The sequence below is a fragment of the Euprymna scolopes genome, chromosome 30 (genome assembly GCF_053919585.1).
Source record: "Euprymna scolopes isolate OS-2025 chromosome 30, ASM5391958v1, whole genome shotgun sequence".
NCBI lineage: Eukaryota > Metazoa > Mollusca > Cephalopoda > Sepiida > Sepiolidae > Euprymna > Euprymna scolopes.
The window spans coordinates 78,253,423-78,279,242 of NC_136511.1; the positions used below are offsets into that span (position 1 = coordinate 78,253,423).

Below are 25,820 nucleotides of genomic sequence, written 5' to 3' on the forward strand. Positions count from 1 at the left end.
CATAGCGATGTGTATGTACTCATACGCATCTACGTGCATATGAGTATATGTGTATACGTACACATATACGCTATGCAAATGTGTGTATGTTTGTATGTGCGTATGCATTTGCACACACACACACACACATATATATATATATGTGTGTGTGTGTGTGTGCAAATGCATACGCACATACAAACATACACACATTTGCATATGTACGTATACACATATACTCATATGCACGTAGATGCGTATGAGTACATACACATCGCTATTTATATATACATACGTGCAAACATAAGTACATATATATATATATATATATATATATATGTGTGTGTGTGTGTGTGTGTGTGTGTGTGTGTGTGTTGCGATTTTTATCCAGACAGACATGTACAAACTTCGTTACACTGGCATGGCAATGTTTCGATCTGTAGTTATTAATAATGAAGATCTCCTCGGACGAAAAGTCTTTTTTTTTCCTTTACATGTTCATATTGAAAAAGAAAAAAGAAAGATAAGGGAAATAAAATACTTTAAAGCTGAAGATAACGTGAATGAAGATCACGTGAATGTATTTTATACATGCACATACACATGTGTGTGTGTGTGAGTGTGTGTGTATGTGTGTGAGTGTGTGCGTGGGCGTGTGTGTGTATGTGGTCATGTTTTCAGCAAAATGGTGAATAAAAAAACTATATTTAGCATTAATTTATTATTGTCTGTTTAAGTGCAACGGAGAAGAGGACAATGCGTTCGTTCATACAATGTGTGAGTTAATAGTTAGTTAACTGGAAAGACAAGAAAAGAAAAAGTTATATTTAAGGAGAAGGTGAGTTGCTAAACTAGTCTAGAGTAAATTATACTAGTGGCCTGGCAAGGCAACAGGGGAGACAACCAAAGCAGCAACAACTGAAGTTGGCTTTCAGGACACTATACATACAAATGTAGGCAAAGTTGGGCATATTTTATTGGTTTGAAAATATAGGTTCTTTTTCTACCAATTGTCATAAAATTTTAACCATAGAATAGTATTAGAATCTTCAAAAATCTTGGAAATATTTATGGTACTTCCGTCCCATAGAAATAAAGATAAGAACATTTCAATATTCAATTTGGCTACCAATATAGATATACCCATATATTTCTCCCAAACCCCTGGCTTTGATGGAGAGGAGACTAAAACTTGCTGCTATCGTCTCAAATGACCCGAAATAACAGCAAGGAGAAACTTGATTTCAAATATTTATCATATTTTATATCTCCTCTCTTTTGGAAATAGGATACGATTATGAATCAAATAATTTTTATACGCTGTGAAATTTATTTTATGTATGAAAACCAAACAGGGGAGATATAACATATGAGAAATATTTGGAATTTCAGTTCATTTGAAACCATAGCAGCAAGTTTTAGTATCCCCTCCATAAAAACCAGGGGTTTGGGAGAAATATATGGGTATATCTATATTGGTAGCCAAATTGAATATTGAAATGTTCCAGAGATTTTGGGGAAATATCAGATATATTTTAATTCATATGCAAAACTATGAAAACAAATGACTGATTGAAATATTTTATAACTGTAAAAGTGCTCAAAATAGGCTCTGGATGATGGCTGATCCCCTTAATGTGCGACCTTAAGTGCAAATGGTATATAGCTCACTACACAATTCAGGTCATTAGCTTTCTAACGAGCCTTTATTTGTTAAATTTTGACCAATATTCGCTGAGATTTGGTACTTATAAAATTGCCAAAAAGTGGTATATCTGTACGTATATATATGAATATATATCAGTAAATGAAACAATTGACATTATCATCGCCAACATATATAATAATCCAAACCCTTCCTCCACTGAAAATGAACCCAACAATTTTAAAAAAGTTATTAATAACGTGCACAACTAAAGTTCCATTTTATGATCATCTAATATATACACAGGTGGATGGCGTAGCTATGGGTTCCCCATTGGGACCAACATTCAGTAACTTTTATATGGCCAACCTGGAGAATAAGGTGCTTGATTTAATAACGAAGCCTTCTATTTATGTTCGATACGTGGATGATATATTGATTCTTGCCGATAACATAGAAGAAATAGAATATTTAAAGAGTACATTTCAGAGGAATTCCATCCTTAACTTCACATACGAACTAAGTGTCGATAATAAAGTCTCGTTTTTAGACTTTCTCATAGCCTTTAGTAGCGACGAATTTATCACCTCCGTTTTTAAAAAATTTACATCCGCTTATTCCTGTATTTAAAATTTTAAAAGTGAATGTTGATATCGTTATAAAACAAATATAATAAAGAATCTTATACATCGTGCGAATGTGATTTCCTCAAACAAAAAGATATTCTTTAATGAATACAAAAATATAAACCAAGTTTTAGTCAGCAACAAGTTCCTAAACTCTCTTGTAGATAAACAAATAAAATTAGCGACCAGCAACTTGAATGAAACTAGTAATAACCAACAAGAAAACTCTCAAACCATTCAAATATAAATTATCGTAATCAGCTAGACAAGAACTCCAAAACTGATGAAAGTATTCTAAAAAATATAACCCGTCGATACGTGATTCCCAATGATAACAAAACATAAAAATATTATCTATTATAAAAAATAAAAAAAATAAAATTTATCATGTATTATAAAAAAAACTGCAGACAACTAATCTCGTAATTAAAAACATTTCGTAGACAAATATTTTGTTAGATAAAACCCCAATGTAGTTTACCAATTTAACTGTCCATTAGGAGAATGTATCTCTAATAATACTAACTACATAGGTTATACTACAAACGCATTGTCGCGAGGATTGACTCTCCACCTCTCTGACTGGTTTGATATCGCAACATTTGGGAAAACATGGCTGCCATCATTCGGAATTCCGAAAAATCATGGTAGAAAACACTAAGGTTTTGAAAGGCGGGAAAAATGTTAATGAACTAAAGATACTCGAAGCATTGTATATTAAAACAAAAACAAAAGCAAAAACAAAAACAAACAAAAAACCCACAAAAAAAACGCAGATCAATAATATCAATTACGAATATGGTCAAAATATTTGAAAATGCTTAGGATAGCAGATTTTAAATTTTTACTATGTACATATGTATATATACAATAAATTAATATACTCTATATATAACACAATATAAAAAAGTTCGCCCACCTAATTCATAATAAACCACTACGTGACCATAATATATATATATATATATATATATATATATATATATATATATATATAATTAGGAAAAAGGAAAAAAACAAACATAATTTCTACAACATGCCTGAGGATGATAGAGGTATATCTGTCCAAAGCGCTCGCTATGGATCCAACTTATATAATTTTGAAAAAAAAAAAAAACACAAAGAAAACTATTCGGAGATTGGAGAAGATGAAAAGAAAGATAATAAAACACAAGAATATATATATATATATATATATATATATATATATATATATATATATATATATATATATATAATTTGAGGTTGCTATTTTTCAGGGGTAAGGTAACCAGTGAAATATACCGAGGTGAATACAAGAGTGCTCAATACCGAAGTAGAGCAAGTTACACTTTCAATTTGTCTTTACCTGAGCAGTAATGTGTTGCTACACAACGATGAGCATGATTTGGTCTTCTTGTATTTAGTAACTAGAGACCCTTTACGGCAACAACGCTTATAATAAAAAGCGAAATTCTTAATGAAAAACGAAAATCAACTTTGAGCAAAGAAGGTTTTTAGTAAAAATGGGTCAGGGATTTATTTATTTATTATTTATTTATTTATTTATTTATTTTTTATTTATTTATTTATTTATTTTATGTTGGGGTTACGGAACGGAGTAGGTAGGGTTGGGGTTGAGAAGTTAAGTTTTGGGGCCAAAGCGGATATAGATGTTATCTTCAATAAGTGTTTGCTCCGTCTGCCTGCTACTCGCTGCCAGTCTAAAACCTATATGAGCTAGTGGATTTTGAATCCTTTTTTCATCAATTATTTTTTCTCTTAGTATTTTTATGTTTTTGTGCGAAAAGCTTAAGATTCACTCAGATATATTGACCATATCTTAGACTCCTAGGGATCGGTTAAGGTGGAGTAGGAGATGTAAGAAAGAAAGGAAAAGAGGGAAATACATAAAGGACGATGGGAGAAGAGGCAGGAGAGGGAGATGGAGGAGAAGGAAAGAAAGAAAAAATAAGGAAGAGGGGGAAGAGAGAAGAAAGAGAGAAGGGGGGAGAGGGGCCATAATCTGTTTAATAATGGTAGTTTGTTTTCTCTCGCTTTACCAAAACCTGTTTCTAGATCACCTCTAATGTTTATTACAATTCCATTTGTTAGTTTTATGTTTGTTTATTTATCAGTATATTTATAAACTTGCTATTTCTAGTCTTAAACGTTTCTTAATAATAGTAATTTCAGAATGTATATCATCACTAAACCTATAATGATCAAATGCAGTCATTTGTTATAACAGCGATAATAATTATTTAAAAATGGAGGGTGATTGAGAATTCTTCTAAGTTATATGATACTAACTACCAATAATATTACTTTACTGGAGGTTATATTAATTATTTGTGAATAGTAATGCCTACGGATCTTGTACACGTAAAAATTTCGAATCTCGCTAGATTCAGCCATTCTGATGAATCGTAGACGACGAAACACGTGTCAGTGGATAATTATATTTTAAAAATAATATATATGCCGCTACCCATGTGGGGGTACCAAATTGGTTAAAGGGAAAATTATTGCCAACTCTCATTTAGATAAAAATTCACTTTCGTAAATAATTGAATTCATTCAAGACGTATTGCAAAAACAAAAACAAATAACATATACATAAATCGCGATATATCCGAACAGTCAGCGAGGTGGACGAGGGATAAGAGTTTTAGCTTCTTACTATGGGGTCCCGATTTCGAATCTCGCTAGATTCAGCCATTTAGGTAAAATGCACTTTTGTAGATAATTGAATTCATTCAAGACGTATCGCAAAAACAAAAAGAAATAACATATCCAAATACTGATATGCTACCTAACTTCCTAGAATAGATGCACACAGGTATCATTTGGAGTTATTTTTTTAACGTCTATTTCATATAGCGTCGTGCATAATTTATCATTTAGATTTCGGTCGTACTTAGTGATTGTAAAAGATTTATCAAGATTGAGGTTAGCGACTTCAAAGATTTTTGTTAAACGTTTCACTATAGTGGAAATATAACTATTGGTTTTTGGGGGGGAACAAGGAGTTAATATTTGCAGTATATGTTTTCAGTTCATAATTGTGTTTTTCTATTTTAGGTTAAGGTTGTACGAGATGTAATCCCATTTTTAGTAGTATCAGTGTTATCTAATCTGAATTTAAGTTCGATATTTATGTTACGGGTGAATATTGTTAACAAAACATGAGGGGAAAAATTTCAAGGGGGGGGGGGTGGCATACATGCATATGCTAAATATTAATTCTATAGTAGATGGATTGAAGGGAATATTGAATATTTAAAGTATGTAGAAAAATTATTTGTAAGTGTTTGGTGTGGTTAAATGGAATTTTTCAGGTGCTTGTTTTTTTTTCATGAAGGGTGTGGTTTTGAATTTAGTGAATGTTGAACTTGAGGAGCCTTAGATGGGCAGGTGTTTATCTGTCGGGTATTGCATGTGGATAGTGTTGGAATCGAATTTCATTGGAATTTATGAGGTAGTAATTAGCAAGTGAGAAAGCAGATGTGATCTTGAAATGGAAAAAAAACGTTTACAAGGGTTTTTGATATAGATGTACATAAGAATACTTTGATAAGTATGATTCAACTTAAATAGGGATGGTATAATAAAATTTTGGGGTGTGCGTTCGCGCCTGTACTCCATGGAAATATGGCACAAACTTTAACAAAGACTTTTCATATCTATTTGCGTAAGTATACTTTGATAATTATGTTTCAGTTCAAAGAAATATGGTATAATAAAATTATAGGGTGTTTGTTCGCGCCTGACCTCCATAGAATGTAAATATGTCACAAAGTTTAACAAGGTTTTTTAAAAGGGGGTGAGGGTCCACAATAACACCTTAACTTTAATCTTAATTCACGTTAGCTTTTATTTATTTTTTTTAGTTGAATCATATTGTGTCAAATAAATTCACCTCATAAATTCACGTTCTTATTAAAGTGAAAGCAAAAAAAAAAGTCGGAACTTTAGACAATTCTCGACACAAATTTTGCATAACTCTGTTTTTTCCTTCTCCACTTGCACGTGGCACTCTTTCGAAAATAGATAAATAGATAAATAATAAAAAAATAAGAACGTTACTTGTTATCGTGTCAAAAGAATGAAAAAATCCTGCTCACGTCATTACGTGTCTTTTTAAAAACATTTATATAACCTTTTTATTTTCATTTATATATCTCTTTAAGCTTTTTTGTCAGTGTACTAGAAGGGATTCAGTTGATTACAACCCTTTCTGCGTGATCTTTACATTACCATAGTACAACCCTGAATCCGACGGCGAAATACTACACCGTTCAATACTGTAAAACTGAAACGAAACTGTTCTGCTTGAAAAGAGCGACATTTTCTTCTTATTCATATTTATATCAATTCTTTGCTTTAAAAAAACTAAAGTAATTACGTGTTTACTTTTTTAATATCCCATTTTGCTGTTTCGGATTATTTTACTAAAGTAAGTAAAGCTTCATTATTTTTCAAAACTGTTTTTGTTTCTTTGTTTTTCGATATTTTGTCGATATTATTTAGTAAGAGTGTTTAGCAGAAAAGCCAACAAACGACTACCCGAAAAAATAAATATACAAGAAATAAATGTTACCATAGTCAATAAAAGTTCAGTTCATGTTTTTTTTTTTGCTTTGAAATAGTTTTTAATGCTCTTTACTTGAAATAATTTCAGCGAACCAAAATTAAAACTAAATTTGAGGCGATAACTACTTAAATGAATTTTTATATAAACTACACATGCCATAATCGAATATTCCTCAAGCACAAAATAAAGGAAAACATTAAAATATGTTTATAGATATTCCTTACGTCGACGAAACTCTCTTAAATTGTTAACACAGAATGCTCAGGTGTCCCTCCTTCAAATTGAAAACGGGGCTCTCCATTTCAAAGTCGCTGCCATTTTGATTTTTTTTAAACCGGTTTGTTAATTAAAAAAAAAATTTTTTTTTAAAAACTACTTAAAAATACAAACCTATGAACTTCTCCACCATAAAAGTAACTTTTATTGACTATGGTAACATTTAGGCGTATTTTACTAGCGGCCTGCCAGTAATGTTAGCAAAGAATATACCTTTAACAAAGTAAAACTTATCTAGATAGATAAAGTTCAACGCTGTTATGAGGAGCAATTATATATATATATATATATATATATATATATATATATATATATATATATATATATATATTGACGTATATTTTATGGAGTACGTGTTACACGTGTTCCGTTGAATATCGTGCGCCCACCAAACAACTCATCAGATACAAATATATGTTCCTCAGAAAACAGTTGAAATATATTTTATTGGGATGAAAACGGATTTGGTAAGTAAAATGTTGATAAGAAGAAATGGAGATATGTAAAGTTCGCAGAAACTTAAAAATGAAAACATTTGCTAATTGAAGTGTTCATAGGAACCCATGCAAAAACAACAAAACAAAGCAAAAAACAATAGATTTAAAATACACGAAGTGAATCCATCCTATGCCGCAATATTCGATTATATATATATATATATATATATATATATATATATATACATATATATATATATATATATATATATATATATATATATATATATAAATAAATTCATATTCCCTCTGCTTCACTTTTTGTTATCAAGTAAGATCTTTGACTCACTTGTTGTTTCATCAAATACTTTTCTATGCAAAATCCGATCCCGCATTTTGCTAATTCCTACCCTCTGATGAGAAGGAAAGTATTTCTTCGAAACTCCGCGGATTAAGGACTATCCATTTATCTAGTGTTTCCTTTTCAGATTAAATATGTTTTTAAATTTTTTCAAAGTGTATTTTAACATGTTTTATTAACTGTTTGCTTTCATATATATATATATATATATATATATATATATATATATATATATATATATATATGTGTGTGTGTGTGTGTATACATATATATATGTGTATATATATATACATATATATATATTTACTTACATACATATATATGTGCACATGCATACATACATATATACATATCTATCTATCTATCTATCTATCTATCTATCTATCTATTCATCTATCTATTTATCTCTCTCTCTCTATATATATATGTATATATATATGTATAGTTTTGTTTTGGTAAAATATATTTTTTCAATTATCTTTCACTTTTTGTTTATGTTAAATATAAGAACAGAGCACACACACACAGACACACACACAGACACAGACACAGACACACACACACACACACACACACACACACACACACACACACACACACACACACACATATATATAATTTATCAAGATTATTGTTGTTATTTTATGTGGGTACACAAAATGTTAGGAGATATATTTTCAATATTTCCTTCAACAGTGGTCAATACGTGAGCAGAGCAATGTAGTAAGTTATGAGAACACGTAGCAGTTAAACTACACATAATATTCCACATTTTATTCCCGTAAAGAATCGTCAAGCCTGAGGATTATCTCTGTCTGTCTCTATCTGTCTGTCTGTCTCTATCTGTCTGTCTGTCTATCTATCTGTCTGTCTGTCTGTCTGTCTGTCTGTCTGTCTCTCTCTTTCTCTATATATATATATTTATATATATATATATATATATGTATATATATATATTTATATATGATGGAAAATTTAATAAAACAAAACCCACTCACCTCGAAGCGTGTTCCTTCCAAGGTAAGAAAAAGAAAGAGATGGTCCAGCTGTAAGACAGGAGGATGTGACCACTGAAAAAAAAAAAAATAAAAATAAATAAATAAACACACGAAACAATAAACTAGATATCTTAGATTCAATTGATATTCGAGTAGGATCATTACAAGGTTAAAATCCAACAATGTTGTCTTATATGAACAGGTAAAATTGCAAATCACGCACGCACACACACACACACACACACACACACACACACACACACACACACACACACACAGTCATGTATCAACCTAAAAGGTTTAAAAGGGATATAATATTTTGTATCAATTTTCAGTATTTACTTCAAAAGTGCTCACAACGTGAGTAGAGCTAGATAGTAAGTTACGAAAATATTTATCGACGTATACTTTTCATAAATTACTATCTATCTATCTATCTATCTATCTATCTATCTATCTATATATATATATATATCAGTTCAGCTCGGGTTTGCTTGGGCCCTATGTACTGTTCATAACTATTTGCATATGTATATATATATTAAAAAGTTTGACTCATGTCCAGATAACCTACATTTAAAATTTCAAATGTTTAGATCCAAAATTGGCGAAGGAGTTTGGTATAGTTTTCAAAGGTTAACTCTTTCAACTTTGATCTCTTGGCAGCCAAATTTTCCTCCGAAAACTGATTAAAAAGCTTGCTGCATGTCTGAATACCCTTTATGTAAAATTTCAAATGTTTAGACCCAAAATTGACCGGATAGTTTGCTTGAGACCGCAAAGGTAAAATCTTTTGAACTTTGACCTCTTGGCAGCCAAATTTTGGGCCAAAAACTTGCCATATGTCTGAATGCACAATGTAAAATTTGAAATGTTTAGACCAAAAATTGGCTGGGTGAGTAATTTGGTAGAGACCGCAGAGGTCAATTTTTTTTTTAATTTGACTCCAATTTTGACCCGTTAACCTTCATTGTTTTGGGCTCAAATTAAAATAAGAAGTTAGATCTATGTCCAAGTAACGTACATTTCAAATTTCAAGTGTTTAGACCCAAAATTGGCGGAGGAGTTTGGTAGAGTTTTCAAACATTAAATCGTTCAACTTTGACCCTTTAAAAACCAAATTTCTGGTAAAAAACCGATTGAAAACATTTTTCCAAATCTCAACACCCCTTATGTAAAATCTCGAGTCTGTAAACGGAAAATTGACAGAGTAATTTAGTAGGAAAATGTACACACACGGACACACACAGACAATTTCACTTTTATAGATATACTAGCATTTCAGCCCGGCGTTGATTGAGTGTTTGGGGGTTGAGAAAAAAAAACGGTCAATTATTTTAACTTTGACCCCTATTATGACCACTTAGCATTTATTGTTTTGGGCTCAAATCAAGTTATTAAGTTAGATCCATGTCCAAGTAACACATATCTGAAATTTCAAGTGTATGGACCACAAATTGTCGGAGGAGTTTGGTACAGTTCTCAAAGGTCAAATCGTTGAACTTTGACCCCTTAACAGCCATATTTCTGGTTGAAAACCGATCACAAAGATTTCCCCAAATCTCAGTACCCTGTATATCAAATTTCGAGTCTGTAGACTAAAAATTGACAGAGTTATTGCGTATGGAAATGTACACAGACACACAGACACACACACAGACACGTTCACTTTTATAGATATATAGATAGGTACACACACTATTGTTTTTAAATAAGCGAAGGAACAAATAAAAACAAAAACAAAAAAATGTGTGTATGGACAATTATGTGCGAATATATGTTGTTGTTTCTATGGAAGGTGCCCGAGCTATTCTGTGTATGTAGATGTGTATATGAATGTGTTTATGTCTAGAGAGCACATGTGTACGCACACGTATGTGTGCGAAAGTGTATGTGTATAGTTCACGTGTGTGTATGTGTGCGCACATAAGTGAGCGCGCTTGATTGTGTGTGTCATGGACATAAAGTGTATGCGTGGCGATATTTTTTGTATGTACACATGTACGTTCATTTGTGTACACGAGTGTGTATTCGTATGTGTGCGCATGTGCATGTGTGAAAGTAATTCTAGTCGACTCAATATCAGCTTACAAATACAAAAATACGAATGGCGAATCGTATCTACAATAAGACCTTGATTTATTTTCCTAGTTTTCCTGTCGATTTGGGTCATTATCGATGGAATTTAATTCATTTAACCAGAAAATAAGAATAAAAAGCAAAAAAGCAAAATAAAACAAAACAAAGCAAGAAAAACAAAACAAAACAAAACAAAACAAAAAAAACAAACAAGTAAAAAAGCAAAAAAAAAACCAAAAAAAGAAAAAAAAGAAGAAAAAAAAAGAAACAAAAACAGCTTGATTTTTTTTCAGTTTAAACACAATCGAAACGATTATTAGACCTATATAATCTATACAGGCCATTGTCGCCGACTTGTCAACATAAGACCGCAATTAATTACCGTCAACCGGTTGTAAAGCGATTCGGACGTTAAGTCAGTCTAAGTTAAATTACCTTAATAATATTAAACTGTGTAAACATATTGCAATCATTTATTTATTTATTTTTAAGGGGGAAAAAAAACTGTTAGAGTTAGAAGGCTTTACGTCATCTACAATGTAGGCGTGGGATTTTGTGGGTTGGTCTTTGGGTATTTACGTCGATGAGGTACAAGTGTGACGAGTTCGTCAGAGCATATTCTATCAAAGTACTTGTAAAACAAGAAAAGGGATGTAACATTGCGGTGATGGGACAGGGATGGGAGCTTGATTGCAGTGTGGAACTTATTACGTTGGATACTCGTGTTTGGACCATGTTAACAATGGAGAGCCAAGTGGCAGTGATATCATCCTAGATATGGCAAAAATACTCCATGCATAGACGAATAGTGGCTTTGTACAGGATACTGTAAAGCATGGAGAGAGAGAGAGAGAGAGAGAGAGAGAGAGAGAGAGAGAGAGAGAGAGAGAGAGAGAGAGAGAGAGAGAGAGCCTTTGCAGCAGCATTAGCAATGTCTTTTTTACAAGGGAATCATAACTTATCAAGACCTAAAGCCACTCGATGATAAAGATTCTAGAGTTGTAAGTCATGTTTAGTTTCAGAACAGTTTCCGATGGTTAGTTGTTCTACACAAGTCCTGGAGGTGACTGGTTCTCAGTAGACAGTTCTTGAGGTGGAAGCCACAGAGTAAAAAATTCTTCCCGTGTTGACACGAAGAAAACATATGCGAAGTTGCTACAGAAAAGGTTTAATTTAATTTTTTTTTATGGAGCAATTCTGGTTTCTGATTGGTTGGTAGCGGAACGTGAATTAATTTGATTCGTCAGTTCCTAGCAGCATCGTTTATAAATAGAATCTCCCGACTGTATATCTGGTGGGGATGTGTCTCCTAGCGGCTTCAGCTGCAGGGAGACAGGGTAGACTACATGTCAAGGTTCCGTTCTTGACACTCAGCCCGACAGGTGCGGGGCCGGGAACCGACCCAGTACCTGCTGGACTGAGGTACACCGCTTGGGTATCACTCAGGAGGTCCACCCTCCAAGGCGATATCATCTGGCTTACGGGTGGGCGTTTATTGCTTGTCACCTGAGGCGCCCAGACCGGGGAATGTCGACGGAAGTGCCCAGGCAATTTTTGTTGAGGCAAGAGCTTGCCTATTCTCCTACTTTCTCGACTTGTGTCAAATATTGGTGAGGTGGGCATCAATCTAAATATCTACCCCATTATTGTCCAAATATATTGCAACAAAGGTAGATTAACGTAAGGTGGTCACTGAGACAACAGTGATCGGTAGTAGTGGGAATTGGGTAGAATTTTATTATTTAAGAGGACAGTTCAACAAGAACTCGTTTACATTGGACCTGAAGACAAACATGTTGTAGTCAGCTGGAAAGCAGCCCAACAGCACATAGTTCCAAAGGCGAGCAGTTTTAGGAAAAAAGCTTTATTCATGAAATTAACGTTTAGATTTAGGTACAGAGTGGGAGAAATTGCCGACAGTAGTTGTAGCTAGACGAGTGTTTGCTGTGAATGTTTTGAAGGGAGGAACAATAGTTTGAAGCTGAATACAGCATTTGCCATGAAAATAACCAAAGAGTAAAAATAGATTCACAACGCCTCTTCTGTGAGAAAAACCTTGAAGGAAGGAGATTTCTTCAATGCATTTGTTCCAAATCATGATGCCTGTGAATGTCAAGTTTAGGAGTTTGAACGAAGAGCTCTCATGTAGCGTGTTATTAATCATGGCAATCTACTAAAGCTTGACAGCCTAGTCTACTCTATTATTTCACTCGTAGCTGGAGTCAGGGAATAAGTGAAAATAGTATAATAGTTAGGACGTCTATCCAGTCATGGCTTACAAAACAAGAGCATGCTACACCTGTAAAGTAATTAAAGGGTTCCGTTCGAAATTCTGTCTAAATTCGCGAGTTCGACAAAAACATTCCTGAGTTCGATAAGATACACCTGAAGAGGGTCGGAGATTACATCAACCGAAACGTTGTGAAAATGACACTCAAGTAGTCCGATGAATTCAAGTCAGGGAATTAGTGAAAGTGGCATAATAGTTTCGACAGTTCACGCTGGTAACAAGTGTACGATCACCGCCAATGTTGCACGACAAAAGCCTATCTGAATGAAAAATGATGCAAGATGACACCTAAGGATGAGAGATAAGTCCAGACGGAAGTCGGCAAAGGTTCATGACTTCCGGGCAGAGATTTTTCATGCAATTTTTTTATCAACCCTTCAAACATAGATATTTTCAAGGCGCCGACACCAATATGGTGAGGGTTGGGACTGCAGTACACAATGTAGCTTGGTGTGGTGAGACATACTGTCTGTCTGTCTTTTTTCTTTCCTCACGCGCATGCAAGTAGCCTGTTCTGATTTTTTCTGTGATTGTTTTTCTCTTTTGAATGAACTTGTGAGTGGTTTTGTCAGCAAACTAATACAACGTAGGTTCGTGATGTATGTATAACGCTTTATACACGCATCGGTGAAAGCGTAACACTAATACTGTTAAAAAAAAAACATGGCACAACCCTAACCACTGGCTAAAATCCGCCTTTTATAAATAAAATATTTACGTTTCTAAATTTTTTGAGATAAGGATTGGTTATTCGTATTATTTGCATTCTTAGGACTACTATTCTCATCTTGAGTGCCATTTTCACAACATTTCGGTCGATGTAACCTCCGACCTTCTTCAGGTGTATCTTGTCAAACTCGAAAATCTTTCTGTCGAACTCGGGAATTCGGACGAAATTTCGCATGGGCCCGTGGCATAGTGATTAGAATACTTGGAAAAATCAATTATAAAAGTGATATTCTCCTAACGATTAACGGTCGAATTCTCAGTGTGAGCGACCGAAAAATACAATTGTGAATTACTTAGGACTTCAATCCAGTCATGGCTGACGGAACAAGAGCATGCTACCCACGTGAAGAAATTAAAGAATTCCGTTCGAAATTCCGTCTAAATTCGTGAGTTCGACAGAAACATTCTTGAGTTCGACAAGATACACCTGAAGAAGGTCGGAGGTTACATCGATCGAAACGTTGTGAAAATGACACTCAAGATGAGAACAGTAGACCGAAGAATCCAAATAAAACGAAAATATTAATTTATTAAAATAAAAGAAATTATTTTTAAAATCAAATTCGTGCTAAAAGATCTTTTTAATAAATGAAAACAATATAAATAAAATATTTCAGTCAACTCCGACTTTCCCCCCAGTGAATCGTAGATAGTTTTTCTTCATTGTTAAGCAATATCGAAGAATGCCGATGACAGCGGATCTCTCCTAGTGTCAAATGGAAACTGTTATTAATTATTTCGTGCGTGTAGAGATCATGCTGGCACATGCATAAGAGTAACAGATTCAATATTTCTAGATTGAAATGCACTGTAGAATTATTAAGCTATAACGACGAATGCAGGTGATAGCCGATCTTTTCTGCAATCAAATGGGATGGTTATTAATGTCTTTTTTTCTAAGACCAGCAACAAGATTTTCATTTATTAAACAGATCTTTCAGCACGAATTTGATTTAAAATTTTAAAATTTGATTAAATTTTTAAATTTGATTAGACGATGTACTAGTTTTGTCGAATCCACCATATTGTTCAAATGTTCATGCATCTGTCTACGGTTTATTTCAATCAACACAACACTTTATTATGTAGGGTTGCCTATTTAATAGTGATGGGACGATTCTAATATTTTTCCCGATTCCAATACAATTACTGATGTTCCCGATTCCGATACAATTACCGATTCTATTCCGATTTTATGTAAATTTCTAAATACAGACTTTTTTTTTTTGGAAAAGGGGCTCGGATTACCGAAAAAAAAAGAAGCCAGAAAAACAAAACAATAAAAAACAAACAAACAAAACAAAAAACAAAAACAAAAAAAATAAAAACAAAACAAAAAAAAACGAACAAAAAAAAAAACGAACAGAAAAAAAAAACATGTAAAATGTGTATATATTTTCGCAAATGTAAAAATTACACATATGAGTGTGCTCTAAAAAGTTCAGTTTTACTGGTAGTTTAAAATCAATAAATATTTTTCGTTTCATCATCTAAACGAACCGAAGAAAATTAAGCTTTCGAACAGAAAAAAAGAAATAAAAACGATAAAAAGTGGCTTTTGGCATCGGAAAACAGGCATAATATTTTCCGATTCCGATACCCCCAAATATTACGATTTTTTCGATTCCCGGTTCCGGTTAATCGTCTCAACACTACTATTTGCCTTTCGATGAATTGAATGAGACTGTAAAAAATGTTCTATGTAAACCGAAAGATTTGTATTTCGACTAAACCAGAAAATTGCATGCCAGACCAAAGAACGGACAGACCAATCGACCGACCGACAGTTTCTTATTGCGATGTGTTAGACATATCTACGATGACGTGTCCCGAAGAAGCCGCATATATACTGAATATATTTTGAGTTGTCGAAAATGTCAAGCCTGAACTTTTATAGAAGATAATTCCACACCTGTCAACATATCATATGCTGGATGACAGGACGAGACTGGACACTCCTCGTGACGGATATTTACAGCAACAGATCCTGGGTTGGGGCAGGGTGAACTCTATTTCTTTTAGACTTTCAAGAATGGTGATAAATCGGTTATTTACTCAAAATTTCCATGTTGTATAGGGATGGAGTTGGGTTTGAGTTGGTACGAAACGCTATTTATTTGAACAAGCTCACGTGTTAGAATATATATATATATATATATATATATATATATATATATATATATATATACATACATATATATATATATATATATATAGAGAGAGAGAGAGAGAGAGAGAGGCATTTTGTAATCGTCAGTAGTTAAGTGATGTAATCGGTTACATGATCCCTAAGGACAGCACGTGGCCGAAGAAAGAAGCAAAGTGCGTGCCGGAAAAGATGAATATGTAAAGTCGAAGAAAATCAATCACTCGAGTGGACGTGTGACTCCATGGTGGCGGCGAGAGACTTTTAAGCTGGTGTAGAGACGGTAGGGTTTGTTAATCTTATGACAGAGGAAATAAACAAAATAAAACGAAAAAATAAAAGGCAGGCATTGTCTGGAAAGTAACGGTAATAAACGACTTGCGTTAAAACATGTTAAAACATGAGATCTAGGTAGTTAGGAGAAATAGTAATTATGTAAGTATATTTTTGATTCTCATCAGCGAGTTTAGTGGGGTCACAGAAGGTTAGGGTTGACAGGTATCAACCTAGATAGAATGCACCGAAAATTAGAGGTGACGTGCACCGGAAATTAGAGGTAACGGGAATTGTGGTCGTAGGTTTCCGGTTGGCGACCACATGTGAGAGTTGGTTTGGCCTGCAGATGGAACAGACAGGAAATTAGGTCTCTCCGCAGCAACCAGGGTCCATGATAGGCTTGCCTTTAATAAAAGAATGGAAGCTTCAAATCCATCTCGTGTTATCGATGCATCTGCAGCAGTGACCACTCCCCATGAGATGGCAGCCCAGCGACAAGAAGATATCATCCGCTGGACAAGGAAAGCAGGTATTTACACATTATATATTTGCACATACACGTCGAGACCCTTTCAAGGCAAGAACTAAGAGCACACACACACACACACACACACACACACACACACACACACACACACACACACATATGTAAGAACACACAGACTTTAAAAGTACCCTTAAAAGTAAAAGTAAAAACAATCGTCGTAAAAAGAAATCGGTAAAAGAGAAAAGTAAACGAACAAATTAATAAGAAGTAAATAAATAATGAACAGGACGCAAATACCATCTTTATTTTTGTTTGATTGTTCCTTTGCGACTGTACCAAACGGCGTGGGGATCTAAGGGAGGTTTGAACAGTAACGAACACGGCTCGAGCGTAACGGCCACGTTGTAGAGTGAACGGTCTTAGGAATTTATTACGCAACCTACAACCCGGTTGGAGAATTTTGATTTATACTAGATTAATTTATAGGGCATAAATCAAAATACAATGCAAAATACGCTTTAAGCCGCCAATTCATACATTCGCGCCAAATCAGTTTTTATCAACAAGTAAGGACAACATGATGACCACCTAGACCCGGTTTCATTCGAAAACCAGAACTAAGTCACCCATAAGAACACTACATTCAAATCATTATCCAATAATAAATTCCCACTTTGAAATCCCTATAATTTTACTCCTCTTATCACCGACCTATCTATTGATTATTACACTAAAGCTGAGATAATCAATGTTTGTTTCTCTAAAGCCATTTCTCCAGATATATTATCATCACAAATATATGTTAAAATATTCCTTGGCTTTGCGATTGAGTTATGTTTGAAAAATTGCAATTAACGCACGAAAATATCCACCTTTAAATAAGTTTCTATATTTTTGTTTATTTTAGTTTGTCTGTCTCCTTCCATTTTACTCGGAAACTACTGAGGTGATCTGGCTGAAATTTTGTGTGGATCTTTGTTCTGATAAAATGCATAGAACTATTATATTATCGGTTCGATGCACAAATAGGGATTAACTATGGATAAAATATGGATGTAATGCAGTAAATGAACACAGATTTAACCATATTCAACCATCAATTTGGCATAATCAACGGGCTATAACTTTGCTCGTTTTTAAGGGGCGAAGAAGTCTAATCTGTTTATTATTCTCTTAATCTCTCGGTGCATGCTATGTGACCCTCACTAATATTTCTACCATTCTCGCTTTAGTGTCTGTCTTTCTCTCAACCCCCAATAAATAAATAAAATTAAAATAGAAACAAAAAAAATAAAAAAATAAAAAAATAAAGCAATTTTATTTATAAAAAATAACTCAAAAAAAAAAAAATTAAAATAATATTAGAAGTGATGTGGACCCAAGGTTGGGATCACGGAAGGAAAACACGGAACACGAATTAGGTGTAAGAAAGTTTACAGGATAGTATAAAAGGTAAGCGGAGCTTACTATCCGGCGGTGTCCGATATGGGTATTCGTACGCGCATCGCACTACTAGTACTCCTGCTGATTCTACACTATTACAATACTGACCATTGAGAGGGTTATTTCATATGGTAATATAGTACTGGAAGAGTCCATGGTGCAGGTAATTTTCGGTTTCATAACAACAAGTTTCTGAATTTTTTAGTTGAGAATTGGGAGAATCCGTATTATTCGTATTATTTGGATCATTCGGACTACTGATCTCATCCCCACCCCAGCACTTCTTGAATAAGTTGTCTTAACGAGTCTCAGCTAAAAACAAAGACTAATCATTTAACAAAAACCATAACATTATTCGGTTTGCTAAATTTTCAAATTAAGTATACAAATATTTATGAAACGCTTATGATATAATAGACTTTCCTTTTCTTTTTATCCTTTATTCTCCTCACTCACTCTCTCTCTCTCTCTCTCTCTCTCTTATATCATTCAACTCCTCCCACTAATTCTCTTTTTTTTTTTTTACATTTCCCCCAACCACCTAACACATTCATTTGCAGATGAAAAGAATGCACGATGACAAGATGACAGCACCAGAGTTTCAATAATGTATAGATTCATCTTTAACACCAAATTCTCTCTCTCTCTCTCTCTCTCTCTCTCTCTCTCTCTCTCAAATCGAGGTGTTAGTGAACAAGCAAAAGAAATATTGTTCTTATCTTAAGGAGTGTTATTTGCATAACGTTTCAGTTGATGTAATTTGGGATTCCTACCCAACCATGGATGACCGAACGAGAGTATGCTACCTACATGAATTAAATAAAAGGTTCCAAATTCCATGTAGATTCCCAAGTTCGACAATAATGTTTCCCGAGTTTGACAGAAAGATTTCTGTTCGACACTTGAAGAAGGTCGGAGGTTACATCGACCGAAGCGTTTTAGAAAATAAAACTCGAGTAGTCCGAATAATCCAAATAATACGAATGCTACAAGTCATAAAAATATAATTAACTCGTAGATTAAACTTGAAGGCAGAAAATAGTGTGTGTAAGTGCGAGAAACAGAGTGGGAAAGAGAGAGAAAGAGAAAGAAAGAGAGAGAAAGAAAAAGAGAGAAAGAGAGAGAGAAAGAAAGAGAGAGAGAGAGAGAAAGAGAGAGAGATATGAGTGGGGAACAGAGAAACAATAGATATAAACAGAAAACGATTAAATATCCAGGGTTCTGTCTTTTTAATGTTTTATATTTAACTGGCCTTGCTAACCCACTTTTACTGACTCAAACCCTCGAGCTGAATAGGTGACCCAATGGGTCACACATTTTTTAATCTTTTTTTTAAGCCTATAGCTAGAAGTAAATTACATACAATTTATAATCTACGATATAAAAAAATAAATCAAAACTAGTAGCGTCGTATGTAAAAAAAAAAAACGCTGTCCAAATCTACCAATCTATTAAATAGGACGAATTTGATTGATGTATTTATTTGCCCTTTTTGAGATTGCCTATTTACAAGCAACATTCATTCATTTAGACCCTTTGCTCCTTTCATAGAAACATGGGACAATCGATAGCAATCCATCTCACGAAGAATTCTGGGTTTTCTACTCAGATGCAAAATCATTTATATTTTAATTATTATCCCGTGTTAATACTTTCCGTCGTTTATTGGCCAAGGGCCATTCTCGCATTATTTTCATCGGTGAGATGAACTTGAACAAGATATTAATCAAGTCAATAACCTAATGTCAGTAATAACTATCTCCCAAAGAAACAGGCGAAATCCATCAAAAAAATTACTGTCTACAAAAAGAGAAGCCATATTACCCCACCTGCCACTGCAACTTCTTTTCCACAGGAGAGACGTTGCGAGTCTCTCACTGTATTGTATTATGGCCGGGCAACGTCGGATGTCCCTGATAGAGAGGTGAGTGACCGACATTTGAACTGGTGAGAATTTTATGGAAATAACAAAGTGTTTTGATAACAGAATAATGTTTTGAAATAGGACTGGAATTTAATGTAGGAGTAATTAAGCAAGAAAAATGTAAAACAATAAAATGTTTAGAAGGTGTTTAATGAAATAGGATTGGAATATTTGGTTTTAATAAACAAAGAAACGTGACAAAAAACCAGACAAAGATTTTTGATACATTTAGATACATGACGAAAGTTAGTTATAGAGTTTATAACGAGCGGCCAAGAGAGACGATCGGCAAATGGGATGGCACCCATCAGGAGTAAGATTAACAAATAAGATGTAGACAGATCTGTTCAGCGTTCAAACTTTCCAAGACAGGAACAGCATTCTGAAATAAAGGTTACCGAAAAGAAATCTGAGGTTTGTTTTTCGTGGTAGAGTTTTCGTTGCAGCTTTCCGTCCAACAAGATCAAAGATGGGCCAAGTGTGTTCCTTAATTGGCCGAATGTTGTAACCCCATAGAATGGTATTCGTTCCTAGCAAGAGCGAAGATGTGAGTCCGTCCCTTATTTGTCGTTATATGTGAGCATAAACCAGATAAGTTGTTTTGTGACATTTTAAAAACTAAGCGATCACACGTAGATACATGTGAGAAGAAGAGACACACATTCATTAAGAGATTCGTTACGTACATGTGTATATTTGTACAGAATATATACACACTCCCATGGAAATACTATATCTGTTTTATCATTATTTTCATGGCAAATGCTCGTCTAAGCTTCAATCTATATGCCCCTGCGAAACTTTCACAACGGATACTCGTCTGGTTACAACCACAATCAACAATTTCCTCCACTATCAACGCCTAAAAATAAACGAAAATTTCATAAACAAGACTTCTTTCCTGGAACTGCTTGCCTGTGGAACTCGGTCTCGCTAGTCTGCTTTCCGGTTGTCTACGTGGTTGCCTTCAAGTCCAATATAAACAAGTTTTTGTAGACCCGTCCACTTGAATAATCAAATTTTATCCAATTTCAACTACTAATGATCATTAAGCTCTATTGATTTGCTCTAGTACTAAAGAAGATGCTGATCTTCAAAGCATAACTGAAACAATTTTGATAAATGGTTATCCTTAACACAAAATTGAAAAATGTATACGGGATAAGATTATTGCGTTTAAGGGTGGAACCTTTTTAGGCCCCCAAAAGTACTGTATATGTTAAGATCTCATAGACTGGTGTTAAAAGCCAGGAGTTTTCACAAAAGTTCCGCAGCCGTTTTGCGTTGTTTCATTGCAACTAATGTTTGAACGGTGTTCGGGACGAGAAGAGCTTCTCCCTCTTTCTGAATAATAGTATCCACCCACTCAATACAATATGGTTGTTCATAGCTTTAATGTTCAGTGCGAAGCCGACTACGTGGGGCATACCATTCAGCGCTTGGGGATTAGAATTTCCCAGCATCCTCTCGATACGTAGGCACAAAACGGCAAACATCCGGGTGTTTACAAGTTTCTTGCAGTACCAAGTTTGCACTGAAGAGTACACAGACGAGGCTTTCTGAATTTAGCCCAAATCACGCTGGAAAACACATATTAAAATTCTCGAGGCAGTTGCTATTAATATGTCAATCCTCTCTGTGCAAGCAAAGGAAATACACTCATAACTTGTAATGCATGGGTGTACTTTGAGAATGTTTCTTTCGCCCAGTTTTTTCTCCTTTCCTCTATTTTAATTCACTCTCGATGGTAATTTATGATCCTTTGACCACTGTTTTAATCATCTGTGCCTCTTGTTGCCGACGATGCCTATGAAAAGTGTCGCTGAAAACATCCCAGATTTTTTTCTTATTATCTTTCTGCTACCATCGATTCCCCCACTTTTAATGATTTTTTAAACATCGAATTAAAGTAAAGGAGAAAGAAAAATGGTTTCAAAATTTTCATTGGTTTTCTTCTATTGTGATTCTTTTATTTTCTTTTAGTGATATAAGTTTAAACTAAAACACCTCAACGATAAATAATAATGCACTCAGTATTATTCAAATGTTTAATATATATATATATATATATATATATATATATATATATATATATATATATATATATATAATAAATTCCACAGTCAAACAACGTCGCAGCACACAAGATCCATGACAGTCAATGAACTGGAAGTCTAAGACACGAGTTTCTCCCTCAATTGGGCTTATCAGTTAGACACATCCGAACTCAGGATTCGAAAACTGAACCGTTTGCTCAGTTGGCAAAGTGTTTGCCTCGCATGCAAGGGGCTCGGTTTTCGAATCTTGAGTTCGGATGTGTCTAATAGCTAAGCCAAAACGAGGGCGAAACTCGAGTCTTGGACGTCCGGTTCGTTGACTGTCATGGCTCATGTGTGCTGCGACGTTCTTTGGCTGTGGAATTTATCGTAGAAAAATATATATATTGCAATTAAGCTACACAGAATATTCCGCGTTTCATCCACACTAGGATTCGCCAGGCTTGCCATATATATTTGTCTAACTTACTACCTAGCTCTACCTATGTATTGAGCACTGTTGAAGTAAATACTTAGTTTACGCATAAATTATACTTGCGTATATTAATTTATGTGATAAAATGAAGTAGTAATATATATATATATATATATATATATATATATATATATATATATATATATATATATAGTAGAAATGGTAATTTTTAAAAACTGAAGAAAGTGCGCAATACTGTTGTAGAGCAAATATGCGTTTTATTTTTTATTACCTTTTTTTTCTGTTTAGTTACATTATTGTTTCAGCTACGCGACCATTTTTTTGGCTGTCATGTAGCCTCCTTAGACTTTACAGAAAAGTTCGTTTATAATAATAATAAACGAACTTTTCTGTAAAGTCTGAGGAGGCTTAGATGACGGCCAAAAAACGGTCGCGTAGCTGAAACAATAATGTAACTAAACAGAAAAAAAAAACGGTAATAAAAATAAAACGTGTGTATATATATATATATATATATATATATATATATATATATATAGTCATTCACATACAGTAGTGTTTCGCAGCTCATCAATGCGGCTAGACAGGCAACTGCCTCAAACCAAGATCGAAACCTGACCGGCCAAGTGGCAGTCAAGGCTTTTCCCCATTACGCTATATGGCTGCTGTGTGGGTAATGAATTTAACGATGTTTAGTTTTGACATCGTCCAAATGCCTCAGCTCGATTTGTTTACACAAAGAGCGTCGCTTAATACACTAATGGTAGTTTCTATATAATTTCCCGAAATGCTCAACCCAAGATAGGGAACATTACTGTATTATTCAAATGTGTTATATATATATATACTTCAGAATAAAATTACCCAACAGTCAGCTGGTATGTAAATCTGTGATTATAAGATTTACAAGATATTACTGGCAGTAATATTCTATAAGTACTATCCCACCTAAATAAGAATTGCTCGATATACAAGATAGAGCAAATAAATCAAATTTTTAGTCATTCAATGAATTTAAAAATTTATGACGTGAAATGTTTGAGTTTAAGATCAAATATTTTTATTATTCTATGTAAGACAAAGAATACATTAGAAATATTTTAACTCCTTATCCTATAGGATTTCGATGTCTATCATCTCTTCAGAGGAGAAAATATTAGCAAATAGTTATAATGGTTTACACTTTATTTGCTAAAGTCAGTGAGACATGGAAAATCGCAATTAAAAATTGATTAATTAAAAGTCATAGAGTAAAGGAAATTAAAGAAAACCATATAAAAGTTAACATCCAAATTGCATGGTAAAATCCGAAGTGAATGTCCTTGAAAGCGGTGTGGTATATATTTAATCTAAAGAAGCTTTGAGTATGTTAAAAACAAAGATACTAAAATAAAAGATTTCAAAAAATTAAAATAATATAATTTAAATTCCTGGAAACAACAACTAAATTGAACACATCGCAGACAGACCACTTGCATAAGTATACTTTATGCTAGAAAATTCACAATTATACAAACATTATACAAAAGAATTTAACTATATAACGGTGGAGAAAGCTTTAACGTAAATTGTTAAATAGAACACGGGGATCATCAGCTACTTACCATGTACCAATATATATATATATATATATATATATATATATATATATATATATATATATATATATATATAGGTACGGCACATATCCACGTCAAATGTTATAAGGAGATGTAATATCTTATGTACCAATTTTGAATATTTACTTCAATAGTGCTTAATGGGTAAGTAAAGCTAAGTAGTAAGTTAATAAAATATGTTAATTAAGTTACGCAGGAAGTTCACTGTTTCAATCTCATAGGGAATCGTAAGGCTACAATGCATGAAAGGGATGCTTAAAGTCAGTTAAACGCAGAGAGAACGTTTTAAAAAGCTTAAAGTGATTTCATAATGCTAATTCTGTCAGCACAGAAGTTAAATTGTTCTCCCAGGATCTGACTTTACACGCCCGTTTCACTACTACCTTTTGAAATTCTTTCTATTTTTAATTTTTATTCACTCGTTTGTTTTTCGCTGATAATGATTCGACAAAGAATCCAAAACGTTCGTGATACATATGGAAGTTAAATAAATTTAAAGACAAAACAGATTATAACAAGTGAAGCATGCATGCCGCCCTGTGAATGCACAGTGAACGGGTCATAAAGATATGACTAAGTTCAGCATTGCTCCTCCCTCCCCCCGATTTAACCCCCAAAGTCCCCAGGGGACGTCAAATCCTGTTGAAAATGAACAAACGGTGCAGTTTTAGGCTTTAACATATGTAAATTTGAGTTCTGTACCGCGCGCAAAAAAGAAATGACTAAGTCCATCATTTACCCCTTCCCATTTAGCCCCAAGTGTCCCCTTGACATATTTAAATTTAAGTTCAGCACCATGCAAAACTGCTAAATAGATATACAAAGAAAATTTGGGACAAATATGGTAAAATGGACCGAAAAATGAAGTGGTTTTATTAGTCCTAAAAGAGACCCTGTGGCACACCCAAGAGTTATCGCGAAGTATAGACAAACAAAATTATATAGAAATCAGTTAGTTACAACTTTTCCAAAAGTTTTATAAAAATCCAAGGCATCAATTTTTAAAAAAAAGAAAAGTGTCAATTTTAGCCATTTTAACCCGAAAGGCACCCCTAGGTGGTGGTGGTGGTGGGGGGCAACCAGAGTTTTCCAGGAAAATCTGTTCTATTATTTTTACTCATATCATGTTGAAGGTTTGTGCAAAATTAAAAAAAAAAAAAAAAAAAATCCATGGCGTAGTTATTGAGAAAAGTGCGGACAGACGAACGGTGAACGGACAAGAGTGAATTTCGTTTTGTTGAGGGACCAAAAAAATGGAAAATATAAAAAAGGTGTAATCAAGCAAAATCTCTCTCTCTCTCTCTCTCTCTCTCTCTCTCTCTCTCTATATATATATATATATATATATATATATATATATATATATATATATATATATATATATATGAATGACTAGCATTTTGCCCGGCGTTGCCCGGGTGTTTTGAGGTGTATGG

At 33.8% G+C, this 25,820-nt stretch overlaps 1 long non-coding RNA gene across 1 annotated transcript in view; it reads right to left on the bottom strand.

The window, feature by feature from the left end:
- Nucleotides 1–25,820, bottom strand: part of LOC145254852 (uncharacterized) — a 526,678-nt gene that overhangs the window by 33,233 nt on the left and 467,625 nt on the right. Inside the window, exon 2 of the long non-coding RNA XR_013863816.1 lies at nucleotides 8,899–8,970. This is a non-coding gene — a long non-coding RNA (uncharacterized LOC145254852). The remainder of the gene's footprint in view (nucleotides 1–8,898; nucleotides 8,971–25,820) is intronic.